Source organism: Archocentrus centrarchus, chromosome 13 (assembly GCF_007364275.1).
Source record: "Archocentrus centrarchus isolate MPI-CPG fArcCen1 chromosome 13, fArcCen1, whole genome shotgun sequence".
Lineage (NCBI taxonomy): Eukaryota > Metazoa > Chordata > Actinopteri > Cichliformes > Cichlidae > Archocentrus > Archocentrus centrarchus.
In genome coordinates, this window is record NC_044358.1 from 40,252,227 (window position 1) to 40,276,569 (window position 24,343).

Consider the following 24,343-nt stretch of genomic DNA (forward strand, 5'->3'; position numbering starts at 1 on the left):
CCTGCAACCATTAAATCCAATAATTCCCAGTGAACATACATCACATACCCATCTTTCATATTTATTTAGAGTGGAAAGTAGCCCAAATAAGCCCCATGGTGGCTGAGAAGAGTGAAGAAAAAAAAAAAAAAAGAGTCAAACCGGATTAGATTCTTCCCACTTTGTGGCCATTCCAGCTCCTCGAAAGGGTGCCAGCTCTAGTGGGAGGACGTTAGCTGGAGGCTGTTGGCGAGCCCAAACAGTCCCTCTCCTGCCAGGCTGTTAATGTGGCCAGGGCACTAGCATGGGGCTGTTGTGCGGGGCTGAAGCCCACTCACAGAGACTCTCAAGCTGAGCTGGGCGGATGGTTGGATGGAGAGGGGGGAATATGTGTGTGTGCAAGCATGAATGTGTGTATGCTTACTAACACATTTTTTTTTTTTTCCCATTGTTGGCTATTGCAAGTGTATGTGTGCATGTGCTGGAGCATGGCCTGAGGGGGCTCACTGTAATGGCCACCCTACAGGGAGAAAGAGAGAAAATGATTCGACAGTGGGGAGGGTAGCTGGCTGACCAGCGTATGTCCTCTGGGTCTTGATAGACCGATAGCCTCACGAACCAAAAGTGCACACACAGAGCAGGCAGAGCACACGAATGCTCCTGGATTTCATAAGTGAGAGTAAAGGAGAGATCTCTCACTTAAATATTAATAAACAAAAGCAGTAACAATATCAGTATCTCTTTTTTCTATCCCCTCTCTTTGTCCTGGCAGTTCTGCATTCTCTCTTGCCTCTTAAAACCACTTCCCACATTCATCTCCCTACCTGTGCCTACTTTTGAGCAACCCCCAGCAAACCCACGGTGCAGTCGACACACAAGTTTCGTCCAACTGCGCAGACACAATTCAGGCCAGAGACAGTTATCCAGTAATTAGCTGAGGTGAATCTTTCCTTCTTCCAGCAAATTGCTAGGGTGAAGTGGCAGGGCAGTGCACAGGTAGTGATTAAGCCTCATTAATTAGGCCAGCCAGGTTTTAATTATCGTAGATCTAAGACACTGACACACGATGCCTGACTGACAACAGTCACCCAGCTGAATTGTTGGAGTGATCCATTTACAAGATCGTAAAACCAACATCTGCTTGAGCACATTTATACTGTACGCTTCTCAAAGGTGTCAATTTTACACACGCATGCACACATGCAAACACACATATATACAGCAAACATTTTGATGGAAATCGGAATACATGAATTTTCTTGAAAGCCCCTTGTGGTTGAGATTAATTCAGCAGCAAAATATGACTAAGCTGCCACACATACAGTCTTTCCCTGCCTGTCTTTGACATCACTCCAAACCTGTCCGGTAATCCTCCTGGACTGCTGAGCAGGATGCAGCAGTCACCACAGTCACTAGTCTGGAACAACAGGAACTGTGGCAGTACTGTGTCTAAAAGCTGGCTGAGACTGACATCAGCCATCACTGTGGCACTACAGCAGATCACAAGCTTCACAATCACAGAGACAGAATGTCACGACAAGTGAAATGCAGCAGCATAGATGCTCATTGCTTTATGCATGGCTGTGTCTGACAAAATGGAGTTGTTTTGCCCCAGGAAACAAGGAAAATAAAAAAAAAAAAGGTACATGATACAAACAGCTATATGCTCCAGACATCAAGGCAACACCTTGATATATATTCACTGACTTATAACTAAGATGATTTTATATTCATGAAGTGAGTTACAATGTGCGTGAAAAAAAAAAAAAAAAACTTGTCTGGGACATATGCTTCTGTCTACTCTGTCACAACATATAATTTTATTAGTTGACAAGTGCCTACACAAACTCAATCGTCAACTTGAATTTTTCCATTCCACTGACAGCTCTGCATAAAGCGATGTTGAGACTGTGCTAAAAAAGTGACAAGTTCCAAAAGAACACTTCGACTTGGTAAAACTAGACCTTATTAGATTACCAAAAGAAAGCAGAAAGCCTGCACTGGGCTGTTATCCAAAACCACAGATTAGTTTTAAGGATGAAGTTCCAGATGAAGCCAAAATTAGTTGTAGTTCTCTTCAAAGTCTGGTGTCAGGTATGCCTATCCAGAAATACATCTTCCACAAGCTTAAGGCTTAAGTTGTTATTCAGACATCATCTCAATGCAACACCAGGGCACACAAAAAATACATAATTTAGTCATTACAAAAGCTGCTTTTCGTGGTTTAGTATGCTCACAACCTGAGGAAAGAAACTGTTCTGACATCCACTGGTACAGCAGCAGTTACATCTGTATTTCTCACCAGATGCCCAACACGCCAAACGGCATTGTCCTTTAGTAACCTTGCTGATTTCACTGATGCTCGGTAGATGGGTGCTGGTGATGTTCTGGGAAGTTTTAACCACGGGCAGCAGAGCTTTCTGGTCTTTGGCTGAGCATATCTCTTTTGATGCTTTCTGTTGCTCCTCTGAGGAAGTTAAACAATCACTTGACAAGAGATTTTAACTAGGTAAGTTTTGTACTAAGTACAGTAGTTTCCCAGCTTTCTTTATCAGGGTCCAGTTGTATGATGACCATGACAGTCTCTTTGTGATATTCCCATCCATCCATCCATCCATCCATCCATCCATCCATCCATCCATCCATCCATCCATCCATCCATCCATCCATCCATCCATCCATCCATCCATCCATCCATCCATCCATCCATTTTCTTTCCAATTCAGGTTTGCTGGGGAGCCTTTTGATTCCAAAGAGCCTAAAAACATTTACCTGCTCTATTTCATCTCTATGTGTACGTCTTTCAGTTAGTGCCTTAGTTTGTGTGCTCAGCCCCCCATCTGTACACCCAAGACATGAGTCAATAGACGGGGGCTGAGCACACAATCTTGGCTGGCTCTAGTATTCAGCATGAAAGCAGAGTAGGTGTTACTTCAAGTCCAAATAGTCTTGTGTAGAAAGTTGCTCATTTACGATTCCTCTTTTAATTTACATCTGTATATATAGGTTAGAATTTTGTACTCTGCTGTCATAAATTACAACACCAAACATAAAACACAAACACAGGCCAGAGGGTAAAAGATACAGAAAGACACAACGTTGTTTCAGTGTTGCTCCTTTCTGATGGAGGATTCGTGCTGTTCATCATTCCAAAGTCTTCTTTGTCATGTTATGCAGAAATGTGCAAGGCCTTCCCCAATAAAGACGTTCTCTGCATGGGAGCATGCATTGCTCTAAAACCTCTATATATCTTTAAGCACTGATGGTGCCTTTCCAGATGAGCAAGATGTCGATTCCAAAGGCACTAATGCACTCCCATACCATCAGAGATGCAGGATTTTGAACTGAGTGCTGATAACAAGCCACGTGGTCCCTCTCATGTTTAGTCCAGAGGAAGTAGCATGAATGTTTAAAAAAAAAAATAATAATTTTGATTAATCTGACCACAGAGCAGTTTTCCTTAGTCCATTTTAAATGGGGTGGCTGTGGCTCAGGAGGTAGAGCAGGTCATCTACTAATCGGAAGGACGGTGATTGATTCCTGGCTGCTCCAGTCTGCATGCCAAAGTATCCTTGGGCAAGATATTGATCCCTGAGTTGCTCCCGATGTATTCATCGGAGTGTGAATGTTAGATAGGAAGCACTTAGTTGTATAAAAAAAAGTGCTTGTGTGAATGGGTGAATGCAAATGTGTTTATAAAGTGCTTTGAGCGATCGAGTAGAGGAGAAAAGTGCGATATAAGAACTAGTCCATTTTAAATGAGCTTTGACCCAGAGAAAATGGCAGTGTTTATGGATGGTTAATATATGGCTTCTTCTTTGCATGCTAGAGCTTTGGCTCACAGACAGGGATTTCTTGAAGTGCTCCTGAGCCCATGCAGTGATTTACATGACAGATTTTTTTAATGCTGAGGGCCCAAAGATTATGGACATCCCAAATTGAATTTTTGACCTTGTGCCTTGTGCACAGAAATTTCTCCAAATTCTCTGAATGTTTTGATGATATTATGTACTATAGATGAGATATTCCAAGTTAGAGAGATTTGACAAAACAGAATTATAATATCCAAAAATGGTGGACATCCCTTGATCTTAAGATGAGAGGAACTATTAAAGTAATAATGTCTAATAGACAAATTATTGTAGCAATCATGCACACACAAAAAAAAAATACATTGCCATGACTATAAATGTAACATGATTAAATTCGCAATATTTAATCATGTTACAAAATTAAATTAGTGTCTTTTTTAGTAATATGTCTTGTTTAGCAAGCATTTTTATTTGTTTAAAAATTTTTTTTTACAGGGTGTGTTCATTTAATTCCAACTAATCTTTCCAGATAGCACCCATGCAACAACCTGTTTTTTATTTAATTTACTCTTTGAACATATTTATTATTTGGGAGGAGCCATAGGTTTCAGAGATTTTTTTCCTATTTGGGATTTTTAACAATTATAATGTTAATGAGCACAGAGGTGCAGTAGTCTCCTGAATAAATACACAGTACAAACACCCCTGTAACTGCTAGCTTCATAAATATCGCAACTTCCTAAGAAGGAAGTTATGTTAGCTAAAATGTTATGCAGCAGTTCTGTGTTTGTTCAGTTATGTTTACAGTTCAGATCCTCAGGTTGTGTTTTATATAGCATCATGTTAGATTAGCCAAGCCATGACACACAAGAGGTGGGTTGTTAGATTGATGACAATCCCTGTGTAGGCAAATGTGGGTGATATCAAAGCGTTGGACTGCTGGAATAAGGTCTCAGTAGCCCTGCTATATACGCAGGAGCCTGGCCACCTAGGGCTTTATATGTTATTGGTAAAATCTTAAAATGAATTCTGAATTTTACTGGAAGTCAACAAAGGGAAGTCAGCAAACACCAGCTAGTTTTTGTTAGCAGCCTAGCTGGTGTGTTCTGAGATGAAAGTGGAGATGACGTAAAGCACTGCTACTGTATGCTGCTCAAGAGTAACTCACTCTTCAAGTCATTTCAAGCAAATCAAAGGTAATTGTGTTACATGCGGCTATCAAAAGTAGTGGAACCCCGTTAAAAGTAACATGAAAGTTAAAAAGTTAACTGTTTTCACTTGAAAAAACAACATTTGAACCTGTTAAACTGATAAACCAATCACTCAAAAAGCGAGCAGTGGAATAGTAAAATGAGAGTTGACTGAAAAACTATAAAATTAAGTGGCTTGCACAAAGAATGTGCAAAGAGATATTCATAAAAATTCTATGCACAAAAACTAGCTTTGGTCAAGCAGGATTTTTTTTTCTTTTTAATGAGTGCAGTGGGTGTTTCACACTATTCTGCTCTGCTAAAAGCAAATCCCTCTGGTTGATATAGTGCATTCTGAAATATTCACTTTGCCAGTGGTGGAAAATAAGTGAGAATAGCTCCATAGTTCATCAGATTATTAAGCTGAAGTGGCTTTTTTTAGGTGACTTTTGCAGTGCCACTGTTCTAAGTAGGCTTCTAAAGTGCCAGTTTTACAAGGTTAATAGGCAAAAGCACTGCTGAGCGCTGGTATTTGACACAAGTTAGCTGGTTGTCAGTCATTCCTCATTTTCTGCTGCCTGCATGCACAGACACTGGCACCCATGTATTTGCTTGTGGCTTAACTTGCTATTCATGTGTCAATCCTTCACTTTCGCTGGTCCCTGGATCCTTGCGGCTTTTGCTTGGACGGCAAGCCAACGTCTCACCAGTGACCCGCAAAACATACGTGGCTCAATCAAGAGCCCTGGCAGTTGAGACAGGTTCACAAAACATTAGAACCTCCCCTGCACACATTCACTTACACATTCGGCCTTTATAAATATGCCCCTCACTTTCCGTTGGCTCTAGTGTGCCATACGACGCTTGTCTTTTGTCAGACTCTAAATGAGGTGAGGCTTGCTATTTATTCCCGTCTGTGTTCTGCAATCATTCACAGCAAATAAGAAATCAGACTGACAGCAGGTATCAGCCCATTCCTGCTGTCTCTTCTGATGTCTGAGCAAACAGTGTTTCTGAATTCTAATTTTCCTGCATTACCCAAATATATCTCTCAAGACATTAATAAAAAATAATTATCTCTGACCTTGGGAGAATCCAGCAGCTTCCCATTACTCCACAAATGGCAGGTGATAACACATCGTCTCTCGCCATAAAGCAAGGTAAATAGATTCACATAAACATACAGGGTGGCTAATGTGCTGTGATTAATTAGCCTCTCAGTGTCTGTCTGCTTGAGAAATAGATCTCAAGCTAATTATCAAAAGTATCTCGTTAGCATGGTAGCAGTAGAGCCCAGTGCAGTGTGTAGGTGGAGAATTAACACTGCTTTGTGTTTATTAACAAGAGAGGAATGAGAAGCATTTGTTTGAGAGTCGAAATATGCTGTGTGACTCAGAGATGGAATAAACATGTGGAAGTGAGGTGAACAGCTTAATGAAAAACAAAGGATAAAGGTTGAGGTGTACTCAGTGTCTCTCTTTGTAAAAGAGAAGATAAAGGCTTATTACAAAATGCTTTGAAGTCTCAACATATGTACATGTTGAGGGGTCAAATCAAACCATTTGGGTCCTAATGTGAAGATATATAGCACCCTTTATTGCAGTATTCCTGCAGATCTGTCACTTTATATACTGATGGCAGCGTTGAGTGTTGCAAAGTTTTTCCAGAAAGTCTCATCTTTTCACACTGTTGCAACATCTTCCTCTGTATAATCTGTGAATCTCTGAGCTCCTGTACTGATATATCACTAAAATGGCAGTAAAAAAAATCACCATCATGAAATCGCACCTGCGCGAGGTTATAAAAATCGAGAGGTGCACAACTGGCCAAAACAACACCAATGCACAGTTTGCACCGGCGGATGTGATGTCACTTTTGGCACACGGCGCCGTTTGCAAGGGTGAGAACAGCAAGTATAATCGGCCCCATTAGTTCTGCTCTGCGGAGTGAGGAGAGTTCTCAGAGGAATCATGAGTGGGACTGTACTTTGCAAAAGACATTCAGCTGAGTACCGTGACATCTAAATGCAGTCCCACATCAGGCACATTTAAAAAGATGCTGAGGGGAAACTGGCAAAAAAAAAAAGTCCTTTCTTTAATGAGGGGAGATTCAGACGTCTCATTTCGCTGAAACCTTTCCTCACTCCCTAATTTTTTGCATCTTCTCTTTTCATCCATCTTCGCGCCTCTGATGAGTGGGAATACGATACCAGGAAAACGATGCAATTATGAAGATGGAGATATGCTCACTGTGTTTAAGCTGAGTTTATTCTGCTTTATTGCATCGTCTGTCGAAGTGAATAAATGGAAACTAGATGTCCTTCTCATCCAAGACCACCACGACTGAAAAAATATAGACGTGAAGTTAAAGAAGGAGCTTTCTGGTGAGAGAGCCTTTATGCCTTTTAAATCTCATCTCATGAGCTGAATGAAAATTTAGTGGGGGGCCAGAGGGCTGCTTTTAATAAGGCAACTTCTATTTTTTTTTTTCCCCCCTCTTTTCATTTTTCAACAGGTGCGGCTGTGTCAATTCACTTAAACTACCCTACTTCAAAGCTGTTGCTTAAAACCATGATTAAAAAGTAACAGATTGAAATAATTTTGCAGAGATATCTTCCAAAAAAAAAAAAAATTCCTCCATCACAAGGCTGCCGGATGCCCTTAATCCATCTCTGCTTTCTCTTCAGGTTCTCCTCCCTCCGCAGTTCAGTTCCTCCTTCCTCTTTTAGTCGTTTTGCCTGTATTTCGACCTGGACCAAACCTTCGCTTTCTATTCATCCTTCCCGTGTGCTCACACAATTGTCTCATCTTTGCTCAGATGATTTCCACCTGTCAGATTTCATCGAGCCTCTGAGCTCCTGTGCACAGGATGCTGCATCATTTTTCTCACAGATGACTGCTCTTACTTTTTTGGAGAAATAAAATCTAATTACTTCCATTTGACGTCGTTTATGAAGGCTAACAGGAAACACATGGACCTGACAAAGTGTGGACGTAACTGCTAGTGCAGCAGCCCTGGGAAAACTCAAGCATGGTGCTATTCTGTGATACAGGTATTCTTGCTAACTTGTTTCGGGTGACTTTTGAGATGAAAAGAACAGGCAGCATAATGACTATCTTGCTCCTAACATTCAGAGTGCCCTATAGTCTTCAGCTTGAAGACAATGGAGCCATCACTCTGCCATTGTTCACATACTCATTTATTAATGAAGTACTGAAATGCAATCTGCTTCTTCACTGAACCACACAGATGAGGGAAATAGTCTTTGTAATGAGATTTTTTTCCAGGCTTTTAGCTTTTTTGTCTTTTGATGAGTTACAGAACTGGCAGAGGGGTGCGGGCAGGTTAGAGTCACAACTCACTCTTTGTTCTTTCAAAAGGAATCAGAAAAAATACGCACACACACACGTTTGAGATATCTTTAGATTAAGCTGAATTTCCAGTCAACTTCATTCTTATCCCACTGGGAAGCTAGTATGCTTGAGTAGTGTAGCTGCTTTCAAAAAGACACATTTGGTGGTTTTGTAATCGCAAACTGATTTGTCATATTTTGTCCTTTCTGCACAGTATGTTTGGAGTGCTTCTATTGACTCTGTGCTGCTGGAGATCTGCTTTTCAAGGTTGCTCAATTCAAAACCTCAAATTGTAAAGCTGTTGTGAAAAAATATGTTACTGGGATTGATTTTGTGATGAGCATTTCTTGGTATTCTTTTAATGTTTTAGATGATGGTTCATGGTTTATATATATATATATATATATATATATATATATATATATATATATATATATATATATACACACACACAGACACATATTGCATACGTGTGTGTGTGTGTGTGTGTGTGTGTGGTATACTTAGTAGCTATTTTACACAGTGTTGGCAGAGTAGCATGTCAATGGGTGAAATATGAAATTTGCATCACTTTTCAGAGTTGTGGTGCAGACTTTGAACAAGGTCAGTGACTGCACATAATAGATAGACATTGTAGCATCACCCATTGTTTTGGACTCTGCATTTTGAAACCCCAACATTAACATTTTGGTCTCTGTCATTCTAATTTCTTGGAGGCAGAAGTAACCTCTAAAGATGCACCGACGTCCATATTTGCTAATCATTGCTAAGTAACGGAGTAATCAAATGCTAGAATTTTACTCAACAAACTTGAAACACAAACTGCTTGGATGGTTTTCTGTGTCTGTACAAGACAGCAAACAAAATGATTTTGAAAGGCATCGACAGCACAAACACAGTGGAGAAGTGTAGTTCAATGAGTAGAAATATCTGAGGAGAGGCTCAGCAGATAACTGCCAAAGTGGCTGCACTCCCGACTAAAGTTGTGTCCACAGAGGAAGTGATTTGTAGTGACGGGACGACCAGAGACCACAGTCAATGACATTTATAACTGCGGCTGAAAAAACTGCTGGCAATGCAAAGTGGATGGGTCCCAAGTGGCCACTGCAGGAACTGCAGTTTTTGGCTCTTCCTCATTGGCTTCATTTTCAGCTCTGGAAGTTTCTGCTTGTATAAATCGCACGCATTTCGAGGCTGAAGCTGTCCTGATGACATATCCAGACTCAAACAAACTAAAAAGGAAACCATCTTTGAATGTGTGTGTTTGTAATGTACGGCCTTTGATTTAACAGGACATTTAAAGCTTTATTTAAAGGGTGTCACTTTTACAACTGCCCTCTGCATAAAACCCTCTTTGTATGTATAGCATACACCTAACAAAGCCTGTAATAAAAATCTAATTTTCATGCATTTAGCACTGTTTAATGCTATCAGTGAAACTACCTTCCATATATAATGTCAATACTGCTTCACTCACTACAGCTGTTGAGCATTTCTCTGAATACACTGACAAAGGCATCATTTGTGATCGGGCTGTCTGAGTAGCAGAACACATTTTATGAACTTGATGACACATTTTCAGCTGCATGTTTGTGTTTACATGTATACTTATTTATTTATATATCCAGATATATGTGCTGCTGGAGTGTTTGTTCTCGATTAGCATTCAAGCCTCGAGGCTTCCAATTAAAGTGTCAGCAAACTGTCATGAGCGCTCCTCTCGGGAGACAAAACATAAGGAAGAGAATCAAGAGTCAGCGCCGAGTGTCACAGCCTGATAGAAAGAAGGATGTTGTTTCAAAGACTTCTCGCTGAAGTTCATCTATCGAAGGCGCAATCCATGAGAGTAATCCATGTTTTAGCAGTTTGTCAATATCACATTCATCACTTGCCAGTACAGCACAGCTGCGCTTCAAAGAGTTTGATGCTGCTTTTGATTTACAACTTAAATTTCAAAGTTCATCCTGTCTACCCTTGAATACTTGTGTGTTTTTTCTTATTGCACTGTCTCTGATCTGGCTCCCAGTCCTATCCTCACATCATCCCATCAGGTTTTCAGTTCTCACTCAGTCTGTTTTCCAAAGACGACCTCCGCATTTCTTTTGGAAATTTGACAACTTCTCCGCTTTACCACCCTCCTTTCCTCACACACACACATATGCATGCAAGCGCGCGCACACACACACACACACACACACACACACACTGGAAACTTTAGCCACAGTGTGTGTGTGTCACACAGATGATTTGATGATGCAGTTATGAAGATTTTTTTTTTTAGAAAAAATCAAACTAGAACAACTTCAGATGTCTTTCAGACTGTGGGACTGTGGGAGTGGGCAAGACACTTAAACCACATTGCCTAACGGTAGCACCGGTCTCTGGCTGCATGACCGCAGATGCTCGTCTCTGGATGAGTGATCTGGAATGATCATTTCGTTGTGTGCCTTGTGCACACAATGACAATAAGTTGAATCTATCAAGATGTGGTTGAGCTCAAACTCACACTTGTGCATTTGTGAAAGAATGTTGAAAAATTCACAGCATTCAGCCCATCAACACAATGTAACTTACTACTCCTTGATTTACTTTGGTGCTAATATATTTATCCCTCACTCTTTAACTCCCTTTAGAGTTTTATTGCATGAGTACAATCTTCCCACAAGGGCAAGAAATTGTATGTCACACTGAATTTAAAAGCAGTGAGCTGCTGTTATTAAACAGCACACAGGAGAACAGAGAAATGAACCTGCGAATCAAATCAAAATCTCCTTTTGATAGAAACATAATAGACAGTCAGAGCTTTAAATGTAATCCTAATCCCCAACCCACATCCATGTAGTTAATTCCTGGATGGCCTCGGCCCGGCAGCTCAGTACTGGAGAGCACAGAGGCTATTAGAACATTGCTGTGCAAAATGCCTCGTACCTTTAATCACCAAAAGGAAAGATCACCTCAAAAAAACATCCACTGCTGTCTCAACTGCTCCTTCATATTGAAAGGAAAGCACTTTTTTTTTTTAAATTAGATGAGAAATTACACAATCCTGCCTATAAAGCCACACACTGGAGGGCAGAACAGTTCATCAATGACTTTGAAGGTGCCTGACAAAAAGAACCAAAAAAATATGTTGGGATGCACTGCCAAGCAAGACATAAAAGAGTAAAAACCAATAAATTTATGTATCATTTATAGCGCTGGGCTCAGGGGTTACAGTGGGCCGGACCGAGTGCAGATGTCTGTAAGTTGTGGTTGCGGTACTTCAGCATCTAGCTAGCACTACAGAAGAGGAGCGAAAATAAAGGGAGTAACGTGTTGTGGCAGGTAATTTCAAATGCAATGTTTCTAGATGCTAAACAAATATCAGCAAACACCCAAACTGTCTGTCACACAGTGTGTCTGCTAGCTAAAGGTCCAGCTGCTGTATTTCCAGGGAGAGAAAAGAAAGAGAGTGAAGTTCACTCAGAGATGGAGAAAGATGGAAGAAAGAGGACAAGAGAGGAAGAAGAGAGGTTAGATTTAAAGGTAAGGAGTGCTCAGTGACATTTGATAAATTGGAAATTTAAAGCTTACATTTTTTAAAATCAGATCTTGGATCCGTATATGATGTGAAGTTATGATTTTTCATATTAGATTAGATTAGATTCAACTTTATTATCATTGGGCACAAGTATACAATGAAAAGTACATTCCAGAACACTCATCCGAGAGACAGGTGTCTGCACCGTTATACAGGCGCTACATATTGTGAAATGTCTTGTAAAACAACCTGAGGTACACTAACTTTGTGTTATTCAAAAGTTGCATGGAAATACTGCAGTTTAGTGCTGGTTAAACAGGTTAGTTTGGTGTACACAAGGTTCACTTAGCTTTGCACAAAAATAGCTGGCAGAAATGTCCTCCAAAGAGCTACTTTTACTTTCTCACTTTGAGGGCATTTCAGAGCTTGTACTTTTTCACTTCAACTTGTGTAAAGAAGTTGAATCAGTATTTCAACTTTTTTAATAAGTATCTGTACATGTACTTAAGTACAGAATGTTTGTACTTTTGTGGATATGAGGTGCTAAAATTATCCAGACATAATGAAATCTAACATTTTCAGCCAGCTTATACTGATGCAAGTTTCAGCCTTCAGAAAAGACAAAAGAAAGACATTCCATATTCTGTTAATATCAGTGACAGAAATTTGCTGCAGGTGGTCAGCCGGGGCACTGATTTTATAGTCCTCAGTAAACAGAACTGAAATGAGCAGAAGGGCTCCAGCTTGTAGAAAAAAACATGAATTTGAATTTAGTTTTTACAAAGAGTTAGGCAAATCAATATTTCTGAATTGATAAATGGGGCCAACAATGGGCACGTGAGCATCAGTACTGGGCCATGGAGCAATGGAAGAAGGCGGGCTGGTGTGATGAATCACATTTTCTTTTAAATCACATGGATGGCTGGATGCCTGTGAGTGACTTGCCTTGGGAACACCTAGCAATTATTTATTTATTTATTTATTTATTTTACAGGGAAGCTGATTTTGGCAATGAAATGCAAGATTTCTGCTAATGAATGCAAATCAGTTCAGGATTTAGGACAGGATTTCCTCCTTTGATAGCACCCATTTCTAAAAGATAATGATCATTTCTCATTAGAAGTGTAATTAAACCAGAGCAGAAACTTAAGTGGTGTGTGCGACGCAGATGGTCGTGGTCATCAATGGTGACTGCTCCTTTCCTATTGAAATTGAACAGTGAAGGCACTAATATTTGCAAAACGTTAATTCACTACAATCAAAAGAAAATAAAAACAAAAATGGAACTACAGTTCTGTGGAAAACTCTAAAACCACCCGTGCGCAAAAAACTGTGGCCGCCGCAACCATAGTGCGCATGTGCGAGTCGAGCGCTTTCAAATCACCCCGGTTTCAAGTGTTTACACGAGAATGCAAGCCGGTGCGTTTCTGAAACGCTCCACTCTGGACCCCGTTTCCGAAACACATCGTTTTCACTCCGTTGTCGTGTAAACAGAAGGGCGAAACGCATAAAAAGGACACCGTTGTCGTGTAAACGCAAGGCCGAAACGCATAAAAAACGACGCCGTTTCCAAATGAAAACGGTCTCGTGTAAACGGCACCTTAATGATCCAAGCCTCCTTTCACACCTTGGCACGTGTGATTATGCACATGAACAATAGTGGGTCACAACCACCTCCAGGGGACTACGCCCACTGGGGTTTAAATACCTGGGTCTCTCCACCTCCGCCCCCTGTGAAACCAGAAATTCAGAGAATGGGAGTTATTAGTTCTTATTTAGGTAGTTGTGATTCAGACATTCATTGCAGAGTATATTATCCTTGTATATAGGAAGGAGTCTTGATAATACGCACGGTCGGAAGCCCACTTTAGCTTGATAACACTCTGCTTTTTATTTTTTTTATCTCTGCACTGCTGTTTTATCTTCTTTTCCCTACATGTCTTCATGGCTAATATTTCCAAATGCTCCCTCGCATTTAAATCAAAGACTCAATTAACTGAGTGAAGACAGGGTGGGTGGAGAAGGAAAACGAGTGCTGAAGAAAGAAAACAGGAAAGAAATGATCATAAATCATAAAACGTCAAACAGCGTCAATCATTTAGGCGTACTCTGTGTGACTCACGTGGAGAATGAAGGGGATTTTCTTATAAAGAAGGGGTGAAAATAATGCAGGAAATGTGATTTCTGTTTAGGCATTATAATGAAATACACACAGAGCGTTTGCTTAATATAATGTAGCAAGTGATGGAGGTCTTCAGGTAAACACAGACACAAAAAAGCAGAGATTTTAAGTAAACAAAGATTATATGGAAATATGACAGGAAATCATCTGTGATAATTAATAGGCTCTGCTCGCTCGAGATGACAGACAATATCCAGGAGGATGCACATCAAGGTTATTTACCTGAAAGGAAAATACATTAAATGCATTAGGTTTATATTGCATGAGCTGGATTTGTTTTCAAACACACACACACACACACACACACACACACACACACACACACACACACACACACACACACACACACACACAGAGAAATGAGTGCTTCTGGCTGTACACCTGTATAGTTCAACAAGGTTCTGCTCTCCCCTCTGAGAAAACACGACGGCTGCAGCTCCATGGAATATTCATATATTGTATTAACCCTCGTGTATTACGATGTGTTCACACAATTTCTGACTTTAGAAACTTTTATCTATGTTCCGCTCCCAATACCTATAAACAAAATTATTAGATTTGTGCCAGGCAGAAAAAAAAAAACAAACAAACAGCATGTTCTTCTGAACAAGGATGAGTTTTTGAGTTTGGAACAAAATATAGTTTTCTGACAGAATGGGAACAAAAAGATCCTCGGGGGGGGTTGCTGGCTCCAACCCTGTAATCATAGACGGGTTTTTAAAGGTACAAACAAGATGAGTCGCATTACTATTGAAGGGTCTGGTTGAGATGGGAGTAATTGGGTATAGAAAGAAAAAGAGAGCGTGAGATGAGGGAGGGAATGAAAATGACAAGACAGAGAACCTTAGTTTTCCTTCTCTCTCTTTTTTTTTTTTTTTACCTCTTTTAGTTAGCATAGATATTCTTGTAAGTGGCATGTCGCAGGACCCTGCAGTGAAATGCTCGCAAAATTACTGAAAATTAAGTGTACAAGATTGGCCACCAAAATCCAATCTGCTCCCAGCCTCAGTCACTTTGTAAAGTTGACGATGCCTGGGAACTTGTGACAGTCCAATTAAGGACATTTGCATATCAGGGGGCTTAAATTATTGTCATCCGCTGGAGCATAAAATGGAGGTGCAACTCAGGAGGAGATAGCGGTGATCTGCACTCGTACACCATGGAGGAGTGAGCGGGGGGGGGCGCTTTCAGTTAGATACATGAATTATTGTACACATTCCCTATACTTATTCCCCAGACTTCTCTGCTTGTTCCTGTCATTCTCTTCTAATACTTTCATCTCCTGCTTCTTTAAGTCCTCCACTTCCTGTTTAGCTGCTTTCTGTCTCTCCTCCCTCCTTCATCCTTTCTTCTTTCCTCCCTTTTTTCCACCAGTACCTCTACTTATGCTTCAGCTTATTGAAAGGGTTTATTGTTTAGCAGATCTTAAAATTTTATCTTAAGATAAATGGACCAACTATATAAGTGCGGGTTGTAGTTGTAAAATGTTCCATTACCAAGAATAAAAGTGTCTCTGGCGGTGAACAGTAGAAATAAAAAATTTTTAAAAATGCAGTTTTATCTGTCTCAGTCTTTCCCCATCTTTGCCTGGGGCATGTGTATTGTTATGGTCTTGTGTCATGGAGGTACAGCCAACAGGAGATACAGCGCAAGTAAAGGTAACTGTCAGGTACAAGACAAGAGAGGCAAGGCCTTACAAGGAATGACTGCAGGCTGTGCGTACAGACCGCATTAGACGGTTTTGTTTATCTTTTCCTCGGTCTGTTTCTCTTTGTTTTTGCATCAGTACGAGCATGCTCTTGCTTTTTTATTCATTTCACGTGCGGATCAGAATCAAGGTGCGGCGTTTAAATCACATTTCAATAACTCCACCTGTGTGACGCTTGACTGCGTTAAAGGCGTTAATGCCATTTTGTGGAGTTACTGTATGATAATGTGCTGTATGTCATGTGGACACCTTTAGAGAGGAAACGCTTTCATAAAATGTTTGAGACAGACTCACTGCAGCTGCAGCGGCATCCGTAGCTGCCTCCGCTCTATAAGTCATTTATAGCCACAGTGAGTCATGGGTTGGTAAAGTTTTCAGCATCAAAGGTGAAGCAGAGTGCAAGGTGAAGGGACCACACAGCACTTTTCTTCAGGGGCGACTGATGCTAGCCATTTTCCACTTCATCAAATGCTCATTATTTTATCAGCCATGTACAAAACTGACCTTTTGTCCCCTTGACATATGCTTTTCCTATGTTCTAGAGTGTTTTAATACCATACTCTTAAATCCATATATGTCTTAGGGGTACAGCCATGAAGTTAACATAAACAAGTGTGAAAACCATGTCAGAGTAAAGGTGGTTTGGGAGGACTCACACCAAAAAATGGGGCAGGCGCAGGGCTGAAAAATGACTCAACACATGAAAAAAACAAAACAAAAACAACAACAAAAATAGTTCACATGGTGCTGAACTACAATTTTACCTATTTATTGCAATAATCAGGTGACAGATGCATTTCCTGAGGCCACCCCCTAGGGATTTCTGTTTATAGTGTGTTTCACAATCTAAAAACATTGGTTTTGGTTCTACATTTAAACCAGCACCACAATCCTCAGAACATGATGCTACATTAATGCTATGGAGCTCACCTTTTTTTTTTTTTTTTTTTCCCCAGTGGCAACATTCAGTACCAGCAGGTATCCAAAAACATCAAGTGACATGACAGGATGTGAAGGAGGGCAAAGAAGGATATAATGCAGTTGTTACAGAGCAATAAAATCTATGTCAGGAGCAGGTTGGCATGAGTGGACGAGTCAACAACAAAATAATGCTTTTGTTTTCTTTTTTTTCTTTTATTAAAGACATTTGTTCTCTAATTTCTAACCAAATTGCACAGATAAAATAATTAACTGCTGTTTATTTGAGTGAGGCGATATCTTTGAATAATTCAAACATAACTTATTGAAGCACAGAGTTTGAGTAAAAATAATTTAGTGATTAGACTTTAGTGAAACTCCATAGCAGAGAGGTGTCCCAACAGTGGTAGGATGTAGTATAGGAACTTGGAGTTTTAACGCAGGTGGGTGGTGGTGACCTGGATGAGGTACAGTAGATGCTGGGAGGTGGTGGGTCACATGAATGAGAGTCAGAAAGGCAGCTTGAGATTTAAAGCTTAAGGATCAGTGGCTTGCAGAAAATGGGCAAGAAAATTATTTGACCATAGCGGTGACGACAGTGTCAGTGAGCTAGAGAATACTCACAGCCAAATTTTGCCTTAATTTACCTGAATTTTAGTTGTACAAAACTGCCAGCATTGACATCGCTGGTTGACAGCAAACAGTTTTATTCTGTGGATCCATTTGGCTCTTATGGAATGTAGTTACTAATTTTTGTAGTAGAGTGGCACTGAGCTATTTCTGGCACAGGTACAAATGAGGTTTATTGAAGAGGCTTCTGAAGTATCAGTAAATATCAGGTGACAGTGTCAGTACCTAAAAATCAAAGAGCGCAGTTTTGAATAATGCTATTAATTTCCTACTGTCAGCTGGGAGTCTGTGGTGTGCGGAATGTAAAGTGCAATATTCCTGTAGGTGGCTTTTTGCTTAAATATACTCTTTCATTAAGATAAAACAGGTCAATCTATTGTTTCTCTCCTGGTAGGCAACATATTTAAGTGGCAAACAGCCAACTGTGGGATCAGTATAGCGACATAAAACTTTATCAACCTCGTCATTACTCTTGACTGTCACTCTAAAATACACCCTCCACTAATGTAATTACAGTTAGGTCACATCTTCAGATGACACGGTGGTATCCTGGCAAGCTTCAGCTCAAAGGGCCCAACAGTGAGAAGATTGACCGAGCACTGGGATGATGTAGGCCGTCTTTAGCTTTATTGAAAGCTGTTTCTGAATTGGTGCCAAAACAACATGCATTAACATATGAAGAGAAGCACTCACTTAAAAACATGGAGTAGAGCTGTGGGAAAGAAGTAGTTCAAGTAAGGCCAAATGTCAGCTGTCTAAAGCCATGTCCCATTTACTGAGTGTAATCAATACATGTGTACTGTAGTAGGCATACTGGATAAGCAGCTGAGGACGCAGGGTAGTGTGCTGCAAGAGGCAGCAGCACTCAGGTAGGAAGCATGTTGACATTTCATCTATAATTACTGAAGTTTCCTCAATGACACTGGGAAAAGTCCTGCACACATCAGGTGCAGCTGGAACGGATGGGGCTCTTTTGGGAAAGCTGTCCTCAACAAGAATTGTGAAGAGAGACTGCCAGCATGGGTATTCTGAAAGTTTGCCTTACTGTAGGCCCATTGGCATAAATCCTGCCTGAGAATGGATTCCCATCTGTAGACTTCAATGGATGTGACGGATCATCTTCCAGCATTTGAGGATTTGAGTGAAATAGCAAGCTAATTTGGACAAGGTGACTATGGCTCAGCTCACTGTAGATTGTCTACAAATTGAAGAGTTCACACATTTATGTCTCCTGAAGCAAGACGCCGAACTGGACATTGCTCCTTATGGTCAAGCCAGTGTGTGTATGAATGGCTATTAAAGCCTTGTTTTAAAGATGAGCTATGATTTTCCACTTAACGTATACCTCCTGCATCTTCTGACATTTGAACAAAAGAACAGGCTGCATCCAACCTTCAAGAAGTGACTATCTGACAAGCTTGCCCATGTCATTGCAGCAATTTACCAGCTGTGCCCGAGTGTGAGACTGCTGTGGGTTTTCTATTCATTTCAGTTCAGTTTTATTTATGTGGCGCTAATTCACAACAATAGTTATCTCAGGGCACTTAACATTACAGAAAGAAAGCCAATGGCTCCCTGAGCAGGCATTTGGAAACAATAGGAAGAAGAAAAAAAATCTCCCTTTTAGCAGAAAGGAAACAGAAGCGGGCTTTGGAAGCAGGGCCATCTACCTCGACTGGTTGAGGTGAGAGGAGAGGGAAGAGAAAAGAAAAGAAGCTTACTAAAGCTTGCTTCTTTTATTCTGTCTCTTTGACTTTTCATGTGTACACCAGAGTAAAACACCCATGAATGTCTCAGGGGTGAGAAGTCTGAAAGTACGCACCAGTATGCTCATTTGTAGTATTCATTGCATCTAGTATATGACAGCAGGCTTTGCACTTCAGATGTGGCACTTTGGAACAGGTTTTAGCCTCTAAACATGGTTGATGACACATTGTGCACTTTCCTTCATTGTAAGCATAATGAACTCTTTAAATTCCACAGAAGCGGCAGAATGTCTGGAGAAGTAATTTAAACAAAACAAAAAAACAAAGTAAAAAAAAAAAGAAAATGACTACAATAAATTGGCTGTGTGCCTTCTGTATTGGAATGGTAAAGTACTGGCCACATCCTTCCTGCAAGACATATTCCACTAACAAGACTGTGCATAGACTCATGCTGTGTCTCAAATCACAAATCTCAAAACAGATGTAGATTTTTATTTGGTATTTTATGTGTTGCTGTGATGTCTGGTGTTTTGTTGTTGGGTTTTTTTTGTGTATGTTAATCTTTTGTCTTTGCTGTATAAGAAGTTTGTATGTGATGTGTGGTTAGAGGTTGAAAATGGTCACAAAAAGTGACAGCAAACATGACTGTAGGTCAGGTGTTGTGATTGTCAGGATAGCTGCCAATTTCATTTCAGCAAGTGCTCAGTTTGCCCCGAGAGAGACTACCCTTTCAAAATTAAAGCCCCTAAGGCGAGCCTGTAGTGTGCAGTTGTGGTCAGAAGTTTACATCCACTCATCATGGGCATGAATGTCAGGGTAATTTGGGGTTTTTAATGATCTCTTTGAACCTTTCTTTTTCCAGGGTGGAAGGATTGTACAGGACTTTAAAAAAAAGAAGAACTGGCTGCACAAGTTTGAATTAATTTTGCATTTTCTCTAATCCACACAGGCTCAAAATATATGCATACATTGACTTATATTTTCTTAATAATTGGTGCTGAAGGTTCTACAATGTCTTGTAGCCCTTAAATGCCAGGCAATCGCTGCTGAAGCGCCCATTACTTGCCCTCAATAGTGGCGAACAGCTGATAGAGATGTGGCGTATCAGCACGGAAAGGAACGTTGATCAGCTGGCTTATTACCGTAAGTCCACAATTGTCCTGTTGAAAAAATGCAAACGGTTCCTGAAAGCCCAGAAATTGCATGTCACAGCCATATAGGGGTATTATGGTATTTGTTGCCAGAAGTCGGCGGAACGGCGGCACTTTTGAAGTATGTTGTGCCACGGCTGATACATTCGGAGTAAAAGGGTTAACTCGACAAGGCTGATGCCTATTTACTTCTCATTAGTGATCATGATTGTCTACAACAGGTAGTTTCTCTTTGCCAGCATAAAAAGGATTTGTTTAATGGCACTCTTTGGATTGACCAATACTCAGAAGAATGGGAAAGTCCAAGGAACTCTAAGCAACTGCAGATTCCAGGATCATCAGTTCAAACAACTGTACATAAGTTCAAGTTATTCAGATATTTCACCACTTTGTCAAGGTCTGGAAGAAGACCCAAACTGTCAGATGAAAGGAAATTGGTTCAGATGTTCAGGAATCACCAAGGCTCAAGCCTACCATGAACTCAAAACTGCTGGAACACCAGCATCACTGTTCACAGAGTTAAGCCAATTTTTACATCTCCATGGACTGAAAGGGTGCCGACCAAGGAAAAAGCCCCTACTCCAAAATCAACACCTTCAGGCTCAACTGAAATTTTCAGCTGCCCACGCGGACAGGTCAAATGCCTCTTGGAGAAATATTTTATGGTCAGACGAGACAAAGATTGAGCTATTTGGCCACAATAACAAGAGGCATATTTGTAGGAGTAAAGATGAGGCTTTGAAACCTAAGAACACTGTATCAGCTGTCAAGCATGGTTGTGGTAGCATTGTGCTCAGGGGCTGTTTTGCTGCCAGTGCTGTTGGTACAGTGCACAAAGTGGATGGAATAATGAAGAAGGAGGACCACCTCCAAATTCTTCAACTTCACCTCAAATCAACAGCTAGAAATTTACACACAAACAGGATAGTGATCCCAAACACACATTAGAACTGCTCTTTGAATGGATAAAGCAGGCTAACATTAAGCTTCTGGAATGGACTTCCCAAAGACCCGACCTCAACCCTGCTGAAAATTTATGGGCTATGTTTAAAAGCCGGGCCCATGCCAGGAAATCAGTCAGTTTAAATAAACTCTGCTAATTCTGTCAAGAAGAATCAGAATTACACCAGAAACTTGTTGATGGCTACCAAAAGTGTCAGGTTGAGGTGCAACTTGCTAAGGGACATTTAAACAAATATTAGTGGGGTTATATGTATATATTTTAGCCTGTATGTATACTTTTGGCTCTGTGTGGATTATAGAAAAATTCAAAACAATTCAAACTTGTGCCCCCAATTCTTGTGTTTTAAAGTCATTAAAGATTTATGTTGTACAATCATTCCACCCTGGAAAAAGAACAGTTCGAAGAAATGATTAAAAGCCCCAAATTTACCCTGACATTCATGGACATGATGAGTGTATGTCAAATTCTGAATAGAGACTCTGTAGAAATTCCTTCTCTGTGCCACCATGCAAATCCATGCTGCAGCCTTTAGCGGCCTCATTTACGAGGGAGGCCAGCTCTTGAAAAGTAATCATCAAGTGTCTGAGCATTTTATCTTGTGCATTTAGTCACACACTTGGGCTTTAGAGGTCCAATCCTCCTCTACCTCTCAGCTATCCCCAAATAATAAAAATTTTTAAAAAAGACGGCTCATTTTAAAGGAGCACCTTGTGGCTTATCATAGGTGATACCCTGTCTTTCCTTTCCCCTAGGCCTGTAAACACATGAGTAATGAATCACTTTCCAACCATACCCAAGTGGCCAACAATTTGTGTCCATCTCTGTCTGGTAGCTCCAACTCTTCCACTGCCCTAATGTGAGACCTACGGGTTTATCAGAAAGTTTAAAAGAGGGGAAAGCTGTTCGCACATTATTGTCAGTGAAGATGAGAGCCATCTTAATGCCATATATGTGTGTGTCAGCCTCGCTTCATAACCCTGCCTATCAGCATTATTTTAATCTATTAGGGTAGCACCTTGGTTGACAGCTGAACGATTGTGTTTTACTTGTGCTGTTGCCCGATGGTGTCATTTTCATGCTCCTAGCTCTTCCCTGTCATTTTCCCCTTGTCTGATCCTTTTTGTGATACTGATGCTTACATACAGGCCGAGGAATATGGGAAAGCCTCACTGTAGCACACACCTTCATTGGAGCTGTCAAACCTCATTGAAATGAAAAGCCAGTGGGAAGCGTAAGAAGCTGCACCAAAAAAAAAAAAAAAAAACTAGAAAGAAAGAAAGAAAAAATAATAATAAGGAGCTAAAATGTTGAAGTGAAATGAAGGGTTTGGGCGTTTATCATCATCCACTTGACACACAAGAAAGGCGACAAGCTGTGGGAATAAAAGAGACATGGCAAGTGATAAATGTGGCTGGAGTGTAAACTTTAATGGCCGAACCTTGGATGGGAACAATTTGCCAATATTTAATTAACTGTAATGTGATCAATCAGCGCGTTAAAAGATGAAGCTGTTCCGTTGGGGCACTCTGCCAGCTGCACTCATCCTAGAGCTCATTTAGCCTTGAGAAAGCTCCAGCAAAATGCAGCAATCAACGAGAGCCCCTCTGGATTCTGTCTGGAGGATCCTATTGTTACTGCACTGACAACAGCAGCACGTGGTCCTCGCAAATCAACAGAGAGGCCTCAGCTATTCTTTCGAATTGGAGGTCTGCATCACTTTGCTCGGGATTTGTGTATTTCTGTGTATTTTATCTTTTTAACCTTTTGAAATCTTCACATCTTGATTTTTCCCAAGTGTATTGTAAAAAAAAAAAACATGGAACAGAAGAAGAAAGATTTTAAGGATTAGTGTTCACCTACACATTTGAATACTAATCTCTAGCTAGCCTTCAGTCTGAGCCTCTCCCTTTGCTGTGTCTTACTCCTGTAGGTGGAGCACTTTTGTGTCATGGAGTTTTGAGAGCAGAGAATGCTAATAATTATCTCCTCCTGCCTGCTTATGTGTTTCTCTCTGTTGGCAGGATGACTCAAGATATTGCAGATGACTGTGCATGAAAATTCTGTACTTTTGCTTATATGTATTTATATGATATGAGTGACCCAGTGCTTGAGCCAAAACCTGTCCTTTGAGGTTTTAAAATGACATACTGTATGCTTAGCTGCAAAGAGACATATGTCAGAGCCTTAACAAATTCAAACTAAGTAGGACAAAGAGAGGTTATAAATAAAAGGCAACATTAAACATAATACTGTGAAAAGTAAAGGTCACTCTCTGGTTACAACTAAGCCAGACTTAAGATGCAACTTCTGTGGTCTGTTTGAATAAAAATCTTAAAGGTTTTTGGGGGTTTTTTTTCTGATAATACCTTGACATGTTTTCTGATAAACATATTCATTCATGCTGCCAAGAGCTTTCCTTTCTAGAACCTTCCAAGGTTGTGCTGTGTTTGCATGCTCATCTCATTTTAAGAGTTTCCTTATCTGCAGCAGTTCTACAACATTCGGCAAATAAATAAATGATTAAACAAATAAAAATCGCAAACCCGTCTAATATTGCTCTGGACCAATGACAGCGATAACAGGCCACCATACTGTCTGTCAAAGATATATTCCATCTATATAACAGCATCTAAAACTGTCAGGGAAGATAGACAACAGTCAGGTAAGTGGAAATGAAGTGCAAATTGATGGCATATATTATCCCTACCTCAATTTTCTAGTCGACCTTTACAACTCACCACCCAAAAAAAAAAGAGAGAGAGAGAGAGAGACACTCTCATGCATTCTTTCTGGTTGACTTCCTAATCTTTCGGAGAAAAGTAGGAAGACAGCGAGGTTAGAATGCTTTGACAAAAAAAATATATGAATTGGCTAATAAAAGTGTGACTGATTAAATTAAGACAGTAATTGGATTCCTGCATGAGCACTAAAATAAAGCGAGATTGGGTATAATGAAATCGTCTATTCAAGATTTAGTTTCATCGCTGCTCTTTTTTTTTTCCTCTCTCTCTCTTTTTATAGCTGGAAGCCGGATCAGGGTTACATTGACAGGTAGAATTGGAAACTGGGAACACGGCAGTCGGAAAATGGATTGAGACGCACAGATTTGTTCACCGCTGAGTACTCAGGGACCCAAATAGCATTTTGTTTAGGTTCCATTCTTCAAATCGAGTTCAGCGACTGAACGCAGCTAAAGCAAAACTTGCAAAACAAAAGGCACACGGCCTCCA

At 40.4% G+C, this 24,343-nt stretch overlaps 1 protein-coding gene across 1 annotated transcript in view; it reads left to right on the forward strand.

Annotated features, from left to right (window-relative positions):
- Positions 1 to 24,343, forward strand: part of LOC115791027 (calsyntenin-2) — a 324,417-nt gene that overhangs the window by 109,291 nt on the left and 190,783 nt on the right. The gene's annotated exons all lie outside the window — the stretch shown is intronic.